The 15,733-nt window shown below is 42.2% G+C and overlaps 1 protein-coding gene across 3 annotated transcripts in view; it reads left to right on the top strand.

Annotated features, from left to right (window-relative positions):
* The window catches only part of LOC119660163, a 440,101-nt gene that overhangs the window by 357,356 nt on the left and 67,012 nt on the right, over positions 1-15,733 (top strand). The window lies entirely within an intron of this gene.

Here is a 15,733-nt window from a genome sequence, read left to right as displayed (position 1 = left end):
TATTTTGTTTGCTGATTACCACCTTTCAAAAGATTTTGAATCTGTCTATACTGCTGCACTTTAAACTCTTCGAAATATAAATTGTATTCGTAAGAACTAACTTCTGCATAGCTTGAGAGGAAAAGGAGGACTAATCATAATGATTGAGAACTACCGATGGTATGTTCTCACTTAACATCGAAAGACCGACTAATATCCCTTGTACTATCGCCAGGAAGCTTGAAATGGATTGGATGAATATCAGGCAAAATGTGAGACAACATGTGGTGGCCAATATCTCCTAAATTGATCATAGCGCGTTCAAGATGCCAATGCGTCATTGTTTGCGGTTCGATGGAATGCATTTGATTTTTCTCTTCAAGTCTTCCTGAGAAGGCTATACTCCTCCTCAATTGTTCAGCGTAATATGTTTCTAGGGTGACCCGCTCATCGGTCATTTTGATACACTGGGTTCCTAGCTAGCCACGCGTTCGTGGCCTTTCCTTAAAGTGTGACCTATCCACTGTCAATTTCGCCTTCTACTGGTATGTGGCCCACCTGGAGCTCGGTTTACTGTATGAATGACTGCTCGTCCGTTTGTCAGTTTGTCTATCACACCCATTTTCTCGGAAGCGGTTACTTCTATTGATGCGAAAGGTGGTAAAAGGACAGGAACTGTGAATTGCTGGGGATGCAGCAAGTAACTTTATTCTACGTTAAGTTTAAGGAGGGGTCTCGATACATGCAAAGGGGGGGGCATAAGGCGTCATTTCAATTAATATAGTCAGGGGTATTAAACGAAAGGCCCCGATTAATACTTTCGGAAGGGTAGTTTTGACATTCGTTGCAAAGGGGGAGAGTGCGGGGATCCGAAAGGCTTGTATTACACAGGCCTCTCACAGGCCAGGTCTGCATATAGTATCTAGACCTCAAAGTATTCTCATGCCGATATCTGTTTAAATAAAGCTGATAATAGTATATATATAAGTATTAATAAATATTTACATTGGCCTAGAATCATCAGTACTGCAGGCAGAACTACAGACAACAATACTCATAAGTTTGGTTGCAATCGCACTGTTACCATCAGGGGAGATGCATGTAAATTTCCAAAACCGCCAATTTGCAAGATTTTTTCTTGTAAAAATGTTATTTTTAAACATTTTTGAATAATGTGTTTTTAATCAGATATATCTAAATGAATTATTTCATTTTGTTTTACTATTAAAAGTGCAAAATTATGGTAGTATTTTTCAAATGCGTCGGACAGGGACCAGGGAGAAGAGTCACTACACAATATGCTATAGTGGCCATCTAGTAAACCATATGCTCGGAGTAGATTTCCTAGTCAGCCAAAAAATGAAACCTGCTGTTATCGGCTTTGAAAACATAAGCGAGCAGCTATGCACTCTGCGCTTACGAGGCAAATTTAGAAATATAAGCCTCATTCCGTTCACCCCCCCTACAGAGGTGACTGCAGAGTCGGAGAAGGATACCTTCTACGAGGCAGTAGAACGAACCTTCGAAACTTGTCCCTGGTGTGATAGCAAAATCATATCGGATCACTATCTCGTTGACACGGTGCTCCGGGCTCGGATAACAACATCATCCCGAATCGCCTCTGACAATCAGGTGAGATTTGAAACCATCTACAGCCTTACACACCTCGATGTTCATCCTGCAAAGACAAAGAGGGAAATTTGATTGACAGACAGAATGGACATATTGGAGCGATGGGTTGAGTACTTTGATGAAGTACTGAATAACCAGCACAGCGGCGTGTTGGAGATCCCGCCACCTAAAGACGCCGGACAAATAAAGCCACCACCAAGTATAGAAGAAACAGTCCGCGCAATTCATCGGCTTAAAAATCATAAGTCGCCATGAGCCGATGGAATTGGTTAAATATAGAGGTGACCAATTACACTAAGCGCTTCATCAACTTATGCTCAAGGTGTGGGATAGCGAATCAATGCCTGACGACTACCAGACTACCTCCGCTTGATAGGCCGGATAGCCCCATACATTCAGAATGCCAAAGGTCCTTACCAAAGAAACTTCACTCCAGGCAAATCAGCAACAGATCAGATTTTCTTTTTCCGGCAACCGATGGAAACACTATTGGAATATGGACATCAGTTGGACCATATTTTCCTCGACTTTAAAGCCACCTATGATAGCATAGCCAGGGTAAATTTTTACACGGTCATGAGAGAATTCGGTATCCCGACGAAATTAATCAGACTGAATAGGCTGACCCCGACCAATGTGCGAGGTCAGATAAAAACAGTAGGATCACTCTTGATATCATTCGACATCAACAACGGTCTAAGACAAGGGGATGCCTTATCATGCGTTCTCTTTAACCTGGCCCTGGGGAAAGTGATCCGTGATGCTAAGGTAAATGCGGGGGGTACGATCTTCTTTAAGTTCACCCAACCACTGGCCTATGCTCATCCTATCGATATCATGGGAAGAACGTCCCAAGACGTACAAACTGTCTTCATCGAGATCGTCCAGGTAGCGAGATCTTGGGCTACACATCAATGAAGGCATGACAAAATATACGGTGGAAAAGTCAGCACCGAAAACCAACCAACCAACGACATCACGCCGCACTGGTCAAACGGGAAAAATAAAAATGGGAGACTACAACTTTCAGACCGTTTATAATTTCTCCTATCCAGGATCGAAAATTCCAACCGATAACAACTACGATGGTGAAACCCGCGCATGGTTGTCGTCAGCCAACAGAGCCTATTTCAGCTTACAAAAACTGTTCTGCTCGAAACGCCTCACTATAGGGTCAAAGCTTTTACTCTACAAAATACTGATCTTGCCAGTCCTCATGTATTCCTCAGAGACTTTGGTTTTTAGCAAGAAAAATTGCGAACTCCCACTGCCACGTTCGAGAGAAGAATCAACCGAAGAAGTTTTTGGCCCCCTACTTGTACTTGTACTTGTAGCCTACATAACGACGAAATTCATGATACCATGACGGTCAAGTTGTGGATAAAATCCGACTCAATAGGTTACGGTGAGTGGGTCACCTAATCTATACGGATGAGGATGATCCAGTCCGAAAAGGCTATGAGCGCAGTGTCTATGGTAGAAAAACACGTATAGTTTCTAACTGAACCCAAAAATGTTAAAAACTTTCAAAATAAATTAAAAATGTTAAGCTTTAAACAAAAAAGTGCGAATTTTCAGTTAAAATTAGGCTTTTATCTACTTTCGTTTTCTTTAGCCTTAGTCCCGTTCACAAAGCGGTTTGGCTTGTTGTGGTCGGTTAAGCCACTTTGGTTTGCCTGATCTGGATGCAGACGTAAGGCTTTCAAATTGCCATTCAGTATATCAAGCTACCGTTGTTTCGGAAGGCCTTCAGACCAATCTTGGTAAGTGGATTCTACTTAGCACGAACTACGTAATCACACCATTGAACACGCTTTTCTCGCAATTTTTTAAAATCGGTGTGACCCCATATCGATCGCGGATATCCTTATTTCGGATATGATCAAGGTGTGTGACGTCACTAGTTCAACGTAACATTTTCGCTTTCATTACGGCAAGACGCCGTTCATTTTCTTTTATAGTCAGCCAACACTCAGAACCATCGAAACTGCAAGTCCAGACGACATTACGGAAAATCTTAGATTTTAGACGTTTGTTGATACGTCGATCACGAAGAACACTAGTTGTGGAACGTCAGGTCAGCCAGCTTACCATTACCCGTGAAGAATTTTCATAACGCAGTAATAGCATCGACCCCACAATATTTCATTTGCTTCGTTGCTTCCTCGACTTCAGCTGCGCTGAAAGGTGAAATTAATCAAGATGTCGGTAGTGCTTCTTGAAGTGGAGGAAGAACAAATTCATCCTTTGAGATCCGCTCCAAATATACTACCCATGCAACCACAGCAGCTTGTCGGTCGGTAAGCAAAGTCCTGTTCTTGCCATTAACGCAGCATAAGTGTTCGTTGGTTTCGACTTTTGACAAGTCGATACAGATATTTTTTGCCATCATAAATGTCCTAGTTTATCGAAAAGTTCTTTGTAATGGACCGCTCGGGTAACAGCGATCGCTTTCTTTAGTTCTCCTCTGACATTCTTATAAATTTGCCAATTGGCTTGTGGTATAGATGTTTCTTTTCAGGGACCTTCATTGAAACATCGCCATGCCAAAATCAGGTATCTCGACTGACGAGCCGCTTATCTGACCCCGAGGATTACATAGGACACCTTGAAAATCCTGTTTTTAACTTGGTTCCACAATTTTTCCACATTCGTAATGGCTAGTAACCGCCTAAACGAGATCATCGTTTCGTTTTCACGAAATTCATTTCCCATTTCATATACGCGGCAGGCTAGTGTGTTCCTGACAATTGCCGATGTTCAGTTGTGATGGACTCATTGGGAGCGGTTTTGCAGTGAGTGACCGCGGTAAAATGCCGGCGTCTAAAGAGAATATAGGGGACGTTTCACTGTTCCCACTATAAAATGCAGGATGGTGAGACAATCGTTTGATGAACTATATATTCACGAGTACAAACTCATGGGTGGCAGCAAAATTGACTATACTCTCACATGCGTGCTCCAAACCCTTTTCCCCCATGTGCCTGTTGTCTGCCCTTCCACCCACATGGTCATTAAGGCCGGCTGTAATGATTATATAGTTATCATGAGGCATGTTCCAGATCTTTGCATCGAGAAGTTGCTAGAAGACATCCTTCTCGGTGTCAGGTCGAGCTGTATGTGGTACGTACACGGTAAAGAAAGGAATAGTGCGTTAAGTTGATATAATGGTGAGCTTCATCAAGCAGCCACCAAATCGTTTGGCTTTTTTAATGGTATTACTGAATCAGAAATGGCAACGCGTTAATGTGGGATACCAAAATAGGTTTCGCGTTTTACGTCGCAGCTTTTGGCAACCACCGGGTTTTCCGAAGGGTTTTTGCAAGCTTCTCCTTCTAATTATTTTGTTTTGCTCGGGCTAACACATTTATATTCTCACGGCATCCATGCGCCAAGAACACTTCTCACTAGAAGCGGGGGCCGTCCTGCCGCGTCAAGTGAAGTAAACCTCCTAGCATTTCTCCGCGGCTTAAAATGTCTCAACGCGATCATTTTGTTTGAACCAAATTGGATGCATTTTCTTGGTCGGCCTGTCGCGGAACCTTGCAAGAGAGGTCAGGTTCGATTTACCATAGTGGAATAACTACACACTTTATATAGTACAAAGTACGTTGCTTCAAGGTCTCCTCCTTTAACTGGGGTTTATTGCTACTTCGCTTGATCCATATAGCCGCCGTTTTATCTCACACATCGAAGTTCAGACTGTAGCACGTCATAAAGAAATTCACTCATCCAGCGTGGCCTGACACTGAATCTGAACAAACCACAATGGGATTGGATTACCGGTGCTATAACAGTGAAGTCAGAAATGAGATGATCCAACGGCTCTAAAGCAGAACCACACACTTTCATTATGAACTTTTTATAAGCTCGGGTGGCGATCACGCCGTCCTTAATGGCAAACATGCATCTCTCTGTCTTAGCAAAGACCTCCCCAGCATACATAGGGTTGGTACGCAAATAATCGGTCTTGTGTCTGCGGGGTCCCGCAACGTGTCCTTTTTAGGAGCAAGGTGGGTAATTCCCCCAGTAAGGAAGGGTGGAAATTCCTCTGGCCAACTAATGACCTGATTTATGCTATGTGCCAACCGGCTGTCTATACCGGTAAATTTCTTATACCAGAGATTCTGCACCTCATCCAGACCAGGGTCCTTCCAATTCATCGAGCTGTTTATGGCTCGTTGAACTTCCTCTTCGTAACATCCGCAAAATTAATGTCAGGCTTATTAGCTTGACGGGTGCTATCGGTGACGATACACTGAACAAGCTCAATATGCTTTTCATGGTGGATCTCCTCGATCACTCAAACCAAAAACGCGAAATCGAATCTTTTGACCTTGCAATCCGACAGCCGCAATTGCACCACAATATTCAAATGATTATAGTTGTGGCGGCGACATATCAGAACATAGCCAAGATGCAAGATCATCAATGATTTGAGATAGAATTTTCAGAGTTGCTGGAGATGCATAGATCCTGAGAATACCCAGTCTATGCCAAGGATCATTTCCGAAAATTCTATGAACGCTCTTTGGAATTCGTCCTGAACCTCAGCGGAAACCTCAGCTGGATGGTGGAGAAGAGTGCTTCGGCGTGTACTGAAAATGTTGCCTGCGGTGCTGCGTGGTGTTATTGATGCCGACCCCTCTGCCACCATTGAATCTCAGTTACCAGTTTCCGCTATGATCTGAAATCGAACACGCCCCCTGATGATGGCCTGGATTGTGTCGTTGCGAGTAATAAAGCGGTGCTGGTCTGCGACTCGTTGCACAGTCACGTGCGTGAATTGCCTGAGACGCTCGACGAATCTTTGGTGCAACAAGGGACGGTGAGATTTTGTACTCGTCCCGCTGTTATTTCGTAGTAAATGTGGATCATGAAGAGGTTCATTTCCTCAATGCACGCGAGCCTGCTGAATTGGTCGCCATAGATTATGGCGAAATAGCAGCGTGGCGTTTCGACGCCGTGCTGTCCATTATGGGAACCTGGACCAGCCATCAAGTCAGACGACTCCCGTCGGTTATCCGTATCGCAACTCAAATTTCTTATTCTTATCATTTTTGGTGGTGCATTTCATCCCTAGCTGCCAGGTGTGGTGATAGTTTCCTCAGTAAATAATCCGCATGAGTGGGAAGTTCCTGCACTCTCCTCACCTACACCTTGAGACGCTGCGGTGGCGTACAGCCATTCAGACTGATTATTGTGATGTGATACATCGCCTTTTTCCGAAAAGATGGAATATGAACCAATCCAAAGTCGAAAAACTAATCAATTTGCTTCCGTTGGATTCAACGAGAATCAGCGATTATCTGGTGGGGAAGTTAGAATGTGAGGATGACCGCACAATGGATTATCACACTTAGGAATATTATTGCAGCTTTTGGAGTTTTGTGAATAGCCTTATTTGAAATTTCTTTCCTCCTGGAAAATTACAAAAGCAATAAGAAAGGCTTTCTTTCAAGCTTTGGTTTCAAACTAAAAGAAAATAAAATCTAAAGGGTCAGGTTCTATTTTTTCTTATCATGCACATTGCCAGGGTACTTATATTTCACATGCGAAATAGCAGCATTTCGGAAGTATCTTTATCAATATCAACCCTTCATCTGTCAATGGAACTGAAGACAGTACTTTCTAGATCAGCAGTCTAGCTCTGCTCTTAACTTCCCTCCATGTTACAGAGGAGCACGAAAGCAAAGCGCTAAAAGAAATGTCGGCACAGCAAATATGCTCACTTGAAGGATATATGCAAAGGAGTGAAATCGAAAAACTACTTATGTATGCAGAACTCCACAGGAAAAACTTCTTTCACTGCACTTCGTGATAGCGGCTATGCATCGCCCAGATATCCTTCTAAGTGACAGCTCTCTATTAGAGCGCGGATACGTTCTCGCTCTTCAGGGTTTTGTGAAATATGTAAATATTCTATCACATGGTATTTATTCAATTTTTTTTGAATTCCAAAGATATATGCTCTGCACAGTGCAAAGCTAGAAGTAGATTGAAAGTGCAAATTAATACATATAACATCTTTTTTCCCTGATAACATGGGAAGATTGCTATCAACATCAATATTCTGTCGGCGTAGAAGATGAGTTGCAATGTGGGGTTGTGTATGCGGAAGCGTCGTAGATTACAAGTCAAGGAATATTCCGAATGAGATGAAGGAAATTGAGCAGTATGTCAACAAGAAAGCTTATCTTTGTCTTTGGTCATTCTTCCCTGAAAAGCGATAGGATGGGCAACGAGAAGTCGAAAAGAAGCAAATTTATTAGTTGACCTTTTTGGACCAAGCCCAAAGTTGCGAACATTATGTGACAAATGATGGCTTTATTATCTTATTTATTTCATTTCACTGCCTTGTTCGTCTGTTACATTGCCAAGAGCATATGTGACATTGTGGTGGAATGGAAATATATGGGAGGATTCCTTCAGCATTAGATAAAATTGTTTAAGTGATTGGTAACGACTCCAAGGGCAAAGAGTCACTTTGAGAGAAGTTTGCTTCATATTAGCCTTCAATTTAGTTTCTTCCAACTAATTAATTTTAGACTTAAATGGTTGTAGGGGGGATGGTACCAAATACTTAAAAAATGCAGAGTTGTTATGGAATTATGCTTGCTACTTATCGAGAGTATCCTTTAATTTAATTTTAACAGAGAATTCATTTCCAGGTCAAAATGAATTAATCAAAGGAAAGTAACTTCACAAACATAATTAAGCCAAATAATTCTCTACAATGGGGTTTTAATTTTAAATAGGAATCCTTAAGAAGAAAAAATTACGCAAGGTTTGGATCTGGAATTCAGAAGAATCCAATAAGGAATGACCATGGGGAGCATAGTTACTAGCAATGCACCTAGTATACCAGTTCTGCTCTCTTTTGATAGGGGAAGATAATTGAATTTTCAAACAAAGGAATTGACGACAATGAATGGAAAATAGAAAAAATATTATGGAAGCAGAACACAGGATATGAGTACATGTGGGAGCTAAAATTTAATAAGGCTAGGTCATGCAGGCCAGGAGACCATGTTCAAAATTTACTTTTCTAACAAAAAATTTCTTGATTAATCGTTAGGAAACGTAGAACCACAAACTGCAAAACCCTTTTGCAAGATCTTAGTATGATACTAACACAATACATATATGCAATGCTGTATGCGTCCTGCAGTAAAACGAGACCATTATCCAGTTTTACAAAAAAAGGCAAGAAATCCGTATTACTCGAAGCGCTTCCTTCATCACACTACGAGTACTATACACTTCCTTTGGAGAATCTGTTCAAGGCTGGAGTCATATCACGTGAAATTGTGTTGCTCTGTATAGACCAGAATCCAATGCAGGCTTTTATCTTCACCATTTCAATGGTAGTCCTTCTAATTGTGCGAATAGCGTTCTGAAAAATCCAGTTCCCTTTCACGAAATTCGTTTGCCTTGAGCTCTCCTTTTTCACAGGAGATGATGTGGGTGGTAGTAAAAGGGCGCTCGTCAAGCTCCAACATCTTTCATGATAATTACGATACCATCCCCTTGGGAAATTAAATGAACAGGTCTGGGCCTTGAATGACTTGACTTTAAGCAATTTAAATTAAGACTGGAGGAATGTAAATTCGGAAAAAAGCAAAAAGGAGTCAGGCATGTGAGCATGTGATAAGAACAATGGAAAAGGTAATGACTTTCTTTTTTTTAGAAGGCGATAATTGCAAACGTACATATGTATGTTTATTTGAACTTAAATTGATTTTTAATGAATATAACTTATCTGAACCTGCTCATTAAATGCTTGGTGTCTGCCAGCTTAGATGTACGTATGAAGCGGACCAAGGGAATGTTGACTGTGGTGATGAACAGCGGTAATTACTACAAGTCGCTACTTTAACAAGTTTAATAGAAAATCAGGCCTAATTGGTACTTTAGATAACTTTTTTTGCAATATGAGTAGTGTAGGCTCGGCTTTGACAATTTTGTTGGCTGATCCGAAGGCTTTTCTTGGTGAAGTTTAAAAAATCCGGTGAGTGTTTGGTTTCATATCAAGAAATGAACATCCTGGACTGTTACATCCCTGGTGGGATCGTCCAGTTCCTCCAGCTATTCGTCTTCATTCTTCAGTGTTGTAACCATGAACTTCTTTCCGATTACACAAAAGGGTTCCTGTCCATAGAGCGGCAATCTAATTCCTTTCTGGGCAACTCATCCTTTCCGGTAACATCTATGACGATGAAATTTGCGCATGGTTGCGTGCACATCTCACCATAGGGTTAAAGCTCTTCCTGTACACGACAATGATCTTACCAGTCTCCGACGTCTTCGAAGAATACATACCTCGGAGACGTGGGTTCTTAGCAAGAAAAATTGTCAATTCTTGGTGTCGTTCGAGGGAAGAATCCTTTGAAAAATGTTTGGCCCCTACATGAGGGTGGACGATTCTGCAGCATCTATAATGATAAAATCTATGAATGATGCCATGACCGTTGTGGTTATGCACAAAAGCCGACTCAGCAGGCTGCGGTGGGCGGGTCACCTAATCCTTGTGGTTGAAGATGATCCAGTCCAGAAAGTCTATAAGGAAAATATCTATGGTAGCAAAAGGAGACGTGACAGACTTTGCCTGAGATGAAGCAATGACGTAGGTCAGGGCACCACACAGCGAATTGGTGGACTTCGGCGCAAAACCTGAATGTCTGGAGTTTCTTATTGAGGTACGCCTAGACCGGTTGTTCCGCCGCTGATAATGATGATGATATACGCAAAATGCTGTTGTCTCTCGCTATGTGCTAGGACCTAGTTTGAGAAGCAGGTGTTCTATATTCTTCTTATCATCAGGAAATGATTCATCTTTGAACCATTGGCTGTAGGTTTGAATATCGAAATGTTTCTGTGGTTGGTTGAAATTTTACACAGAATTTGTTGAAGCTGTTTCGGCCCTTCCAAGGGTCTCGCAAATTAAGTGCTATTATACCTTTACACTTGATGGGAACAGATCGCAGTTGCTTGAAATATATTTAAAATTGACTTAGTTTTCAATTGATTGCTCTTTATCAGTTGCTCTGGTATCTTCAACGAGGTTTCACTTCGATAAGAAGTGTGAAACACGTTGGAGTAACAAGGCAAACTGGGAGAGCGTGGCTGCGACATACGGCTTAAACCAGCAACTGATTACTTGGTGCACTGACAGATCCCTCACAGCAGAGGGAGCGGGTGCCGGTGTCATTGGTCCAAGGAAAATGCACTTTGACCAATGGGCAGGTACACTAGCATATTCCAGGCGGAAATATACGCCATAGACAAATGTGCCTCCTTTAATCTGCAAAGGAACTACAGGGGGCCGAACATAGCTATTCTCACCGATAGCCAAGCAGCGATCAAGGCACTTAGGTCCAACCAGGTGAACTCTAAACTGATATGGGAATGCCTTGAGAGACTGAATACACTCGGCTCGTCCAACAAGGTCTGGATACTTTGGGTTCCAGGCCATGCTGGGTTGAAAGGCAACGAGGCAGCGGATGAAATAGCCAAGAAGGGAGCAGGGATGCCTTTACACGGGCCAGAACTCTTCTGTGGAATCGGAAACGGTTTCATGGCTATGAATCTAAGAAATGAAAAGGAACGGTTGAGGAAACTATAATGGGCGGGCCTACCAGGGATGGAGCAGTTCAGGGTGCTTATTGGGGGATACGAACCCATGCATACAAAGAATTGCTTAAACCTCACCAAAAAAGAACCTCCGAATAATAGTGGGAATACTCACTGGTCACTGTCGGCTGAACTATCACCTAGGGAAGCTAGGGATATCTACGGACACTGCCTGCAGGTTTTGTGACGAAGAGGATGAAACCTCTATACACGTCCTGGGACAGTGTCCGGCACTTGTTCAAAGTAGGTCGAGACTTCTGGGAGAACACTTAATACCAGATACAAAGCTGAAAGATCTGGAAGTGGGGAACATACTAAAGTTCCTAACGGTTACAGGCCTGCTTGAGATACTATGATCAATAGGTACACTATAACCAGTAAAAGGGGCACAATAGTTCTTCAAGGACGCGGTGCGACTTTCCCTTAACAGAATAATAATAATCTTCACGTTCTTCTTTTTGTTCAGCCTTTGTCCCGTTCACAACTTCGATCGAACGACTTCGATGTTCAGACCAATTTTGGCAATCGAATTCTCGTTAGCGCGACTTACGTAACCATAGCATCGAAGACGCGTCTCTCGCAATTTTTCCACGATCGATGCAACCCCATGTGATCAACGTGTCACGCCACCAGTGCAATGCAACATCTTCGTCTCTATTACCGTAAGGCGCCCTTCGTTTTCTTTTATAGTCGGCCAACAATCAGAACCATAGAGGGCGTGAGGACGGACGACATTGGAGGAAATTTTAGATTTGAAATATTCGTTGATACGTCGATCACAAAGAACATCAGTTGTGGAACGCCACTTCATCCAGGTTAGGTTAATATGTGAAGCAATTTTATAACGCAGTTTTCCATTGGCTGATAGCGTTGATCCGAGGTATTTAAATCACTCAGTTCTGGGCAGATCACTGTTGCTGACAGTGATTGTGCCTGTTTCATGGAGATCGGTCTTAAAAAATTCAGTTTTGTTTAGATTCAATCAAAGATCGTGTTCCATGAGGCGATCATTCCATTTTTGAACAAATTGCTCGAGATCATTTTTGCTATTAAATGTTAGGAAAACATCATGCTTCTCACGGTGTTTCTTCATGAATAACCGCGCAACATGTATTGCGTTGGTGGTTCCGCAGTTCTTGATAAACAAGGCTCGATTCGCGGTTATTTCAACTATTTCGCGAATACGATTGTCAAGAATGCGTTCAAAAACCTTCGTGGCATGGGAAAGTAACCGGATCGGACGGTAATTCGAACATTCTGCTGGACTACCTTTCTGTTTCCATATTGGAAATGTAGTACTTTCTTGCCAGTCAGATGGTGTTCTACCTTCCAGAATAACGCGATTAATAAATTCACTGATTCACTGTGTTGGGTGCCAGCTGCTCTCTTTCCAGAGCCGAGATGCGATGTCTTCAGGTCCTGCGGTTTTCCTCGATTTCATTGGTTTTATTGGCTCCTCGAATTTAGTTGTGCTGACAGGTGGAACTGGTCCAAATGTCGGCAATGATTGTGAAAGTGGAGGATGAGTAAACTCTTCAGTTGAAATCTGATCGAAGTACTCTCGCCATCTATCCTTCAGGGCTCGACGGTTGGCAAGCAGAGTGTTCGATATCCTGTGTGCATTCGTTTCGGCTTTTGGCAAGTGAATACAAATCTCTCTCGTCATCTCGAGTATCCAGTTTATCGCAAAAATTTTTGTAATGGTCCACTTAGATGATAGAGATCACTTTCTTTGCTTATCGGTTGTCATTCTTATAAATTCGCCAATTGGCCGGCGTTTTATCGTCGAGAAACTTGTGGTGGAGGCGTTTCTTTGCACGGATCTTCATTTTAACATCGTCATTCCAAAGCCAAGTATCTCGGTTGATATATCGTTTACCTGGTTTGGTGACCCTGAGGGCTGCAGAGACTGCTTTGTGGATCGTGTCTTTCATTTGGTTCCACCATTCTTCTACTTTCGTAATGGTTGGTAATCCCGTAAGGGAAATCAGTTCTTCTTTCCCCTCACGAAATCGCCACCATTTAGTACGCGGCGCCAGTGCATTTCTCGTGCTTTGTATTTGCGTTTTACTGTTCCCACTATAAAATATAGGAAGAAAAGATAATCGTTTTATGAACCATGTATTCATAAGTGCAAGGTCATCGCTTATACACTCGTCACCCTCATTGCGCGCTCCAAACCCCTTTAACCCATGACATCTGTTGGCGTCTGCCTTTTCACCCACATTACCATTAAGGTCGCCGACAATGATAATATAGTAATCAGCAGGCACGTAACAAGTCTTTTCATCGAGAAGTTGCCAGAAGGCATCTTTCTCGGTATCAGGTCGACCTGTCTATGGTATGCACGCGGGAAAGAAGTGAATAGTGCCACCAGCTGATATAATGGTGAACTTCATCAGCCGAACAGCAAATCGTTCGACTTCTTTAATGGCATTACGGAAGCCCCCTGACACGGCAATGCCAACACCATATTCAGTGTGTGCGCTACCAAAATAGAGAAGTTTATAGCCATTTTTACCGCGTTCGCGTTCAGTCTGGCAGCTTTTGGCACCAGACCATCGGGTTTCTTGCAGAGTGCAGATATGAATGCGCTTTTTCCGAAGGGCTCTTCCGAGTTCCATGGTGTTTGAAGTTATTCTCCACCATCAGAGTGTCATCTTCCTCCTCTGACATGGTGTGTTCCGCCGTATAGCTGTCTTCCATGAGCGCTGGAAAATCTAGGTCTAGGTCGCACAGCTTTTTCTCGTCCTTGAACAGAAGTTCGAAAAGGCTCTTAAGGGCCTTTTCTGGCTTTAGAGTTTTCTGCGGATAACGTAGATACTACTTAGCTCTTGGGACACTGAAGCCTGCCTGCTTATTGATGTCTGATAGACTGATCTCAGACGTGTTTTTTTTTGTCCCAGCTTTTTGAGCATGAACTATCGTCGTACAGAGCATATGATTCCGGCGAAACCCCCACAGGGTTCTGTGATAGGGTAGCGCTTGAAAAAACTCCAAAGCATTGAGTTGAAAAGCAAATGAAACTGTCAATACAGTAAGATCATGGTTGGAAGAAGCCGTGTTACTTTGCTAAAACAAAGGGAGACCTTGATTACTGAATGAAGAAAGAGCAACAAGTACAGGGTTGACGATGGTCGCCATACAATCATCTCGGGCTCGGTTAACAAATTTTTTGTTTTAATCGTTCTAAGTTACACTACAAGCACATCTACTAAATCCTTCCGTCATAGCAATAGATGCCTGCATATTACTAGCAAGCATGATTCCTAATACAGATGGATCAAGGCAGAATCAAAGACGGCTCACAGTCGGTGTAACCTATGTTTGAAGAACGATGAAGTAGTGGTTTTTGTGTCGCCTCCATCACGAAATAATACTTATGACCGGGGTGCAAAAATATAAGTGGGGGAAGAGTATGAGTTTTTATGCAGGGAGGATTCCACCACGACTGCACTGATGTGTTGAAGTATCTTTCTAGAATTTCAAGCGAAGCGAAACGCAAACCACATAACATACATCGCAGCTTACACCTTGTCGTTCTCAAAAACTGGTTGCCAGGGATGTCCTATCTGTAAATACTCTTTCCAATCGCGCTAACACTGATCCCAAAAGCGATGCAAATAGCGGAATTGAGAACTTAACATTCACGTATTGTCAGAGTATAGTCTGTAAGAAATGGAAATCAACTTACATTTTACTGCTTAATACTTAAGGGTAGATCCAATTCTTACCCATTCGGATTCATGTTTATGTTAATTTGGATCTGCCAGATTACAAAAATATTATCGATAGAGAAAATGAACTAAAATAGTGATTTTATAAAATATCTCTGGATTCGAAGAATTTAACTGACTAAAAATATGATAACATTATCCGTTCGTCGAAGTCTGTTTTAGTAACAAATCGACACAACATAGATTAGCAGCTCCATATCCAGATTTTATTTCTCTATAAGTATCAAATATTTCGTTGGTCTAATAATGGATTTTCTCCAATCACCTGAGGCTGTGTATGGCTGATGAATGATCAAGTTTCATCTTTGTAATGAAAACAACCCACGTAGAGATGGATAATTTGCGCTAATAAAGGAAAAACGAATACTAATGAAAACATTATAGGGTCGAAAACCTTTAATTTACTATGCCCTCTCTTAAACTATTGACTTGGTTCAGTATCCTGCGAATTTCTTTTCAACATCCATCAACCTTGCAAAATATCATATGAACGCATTTTGTAGCACTGCTTCCCACACTGCAGTATTTCATGAGACTCATCTAATGCGCAAAGTTACGTCAAAGATTTAAGTAACTGCTCCGTCTTCAAAATGATGCGGGATCGGAAGGAATATTTCCAAGCTACTCTCATGTCTCGCTCAAAAATCCTTTGACAGTGTTATACTCGGTGTCGTATCAGCAGACGACCTGTAATTCAAATTGCAGTTTCACATAAATTGCATCGCCACCTACTCATGGGATGAAGAGAGGGA

This window comes from Hermetia illucens, chromosome 6, assembly GCF_905115235.1.
Source record: "Hermetia illucens chromosome 6, iHerIll2.2.curated.20191125, whole genome shotgun sequence".
Classification (NCBI taxonomy): domain Eukaryota; kingdom Metazoa; phylum Arthropoda; class Insecta; order Diptera; family Stratiomyidae; genus Hermetia; species Hermetia illucens.
The sequence above is the reverse complement of the archived record's forward strand: the minus strand, read 5'-3'. Positions and strand labels throughout refer to the sequence as shown.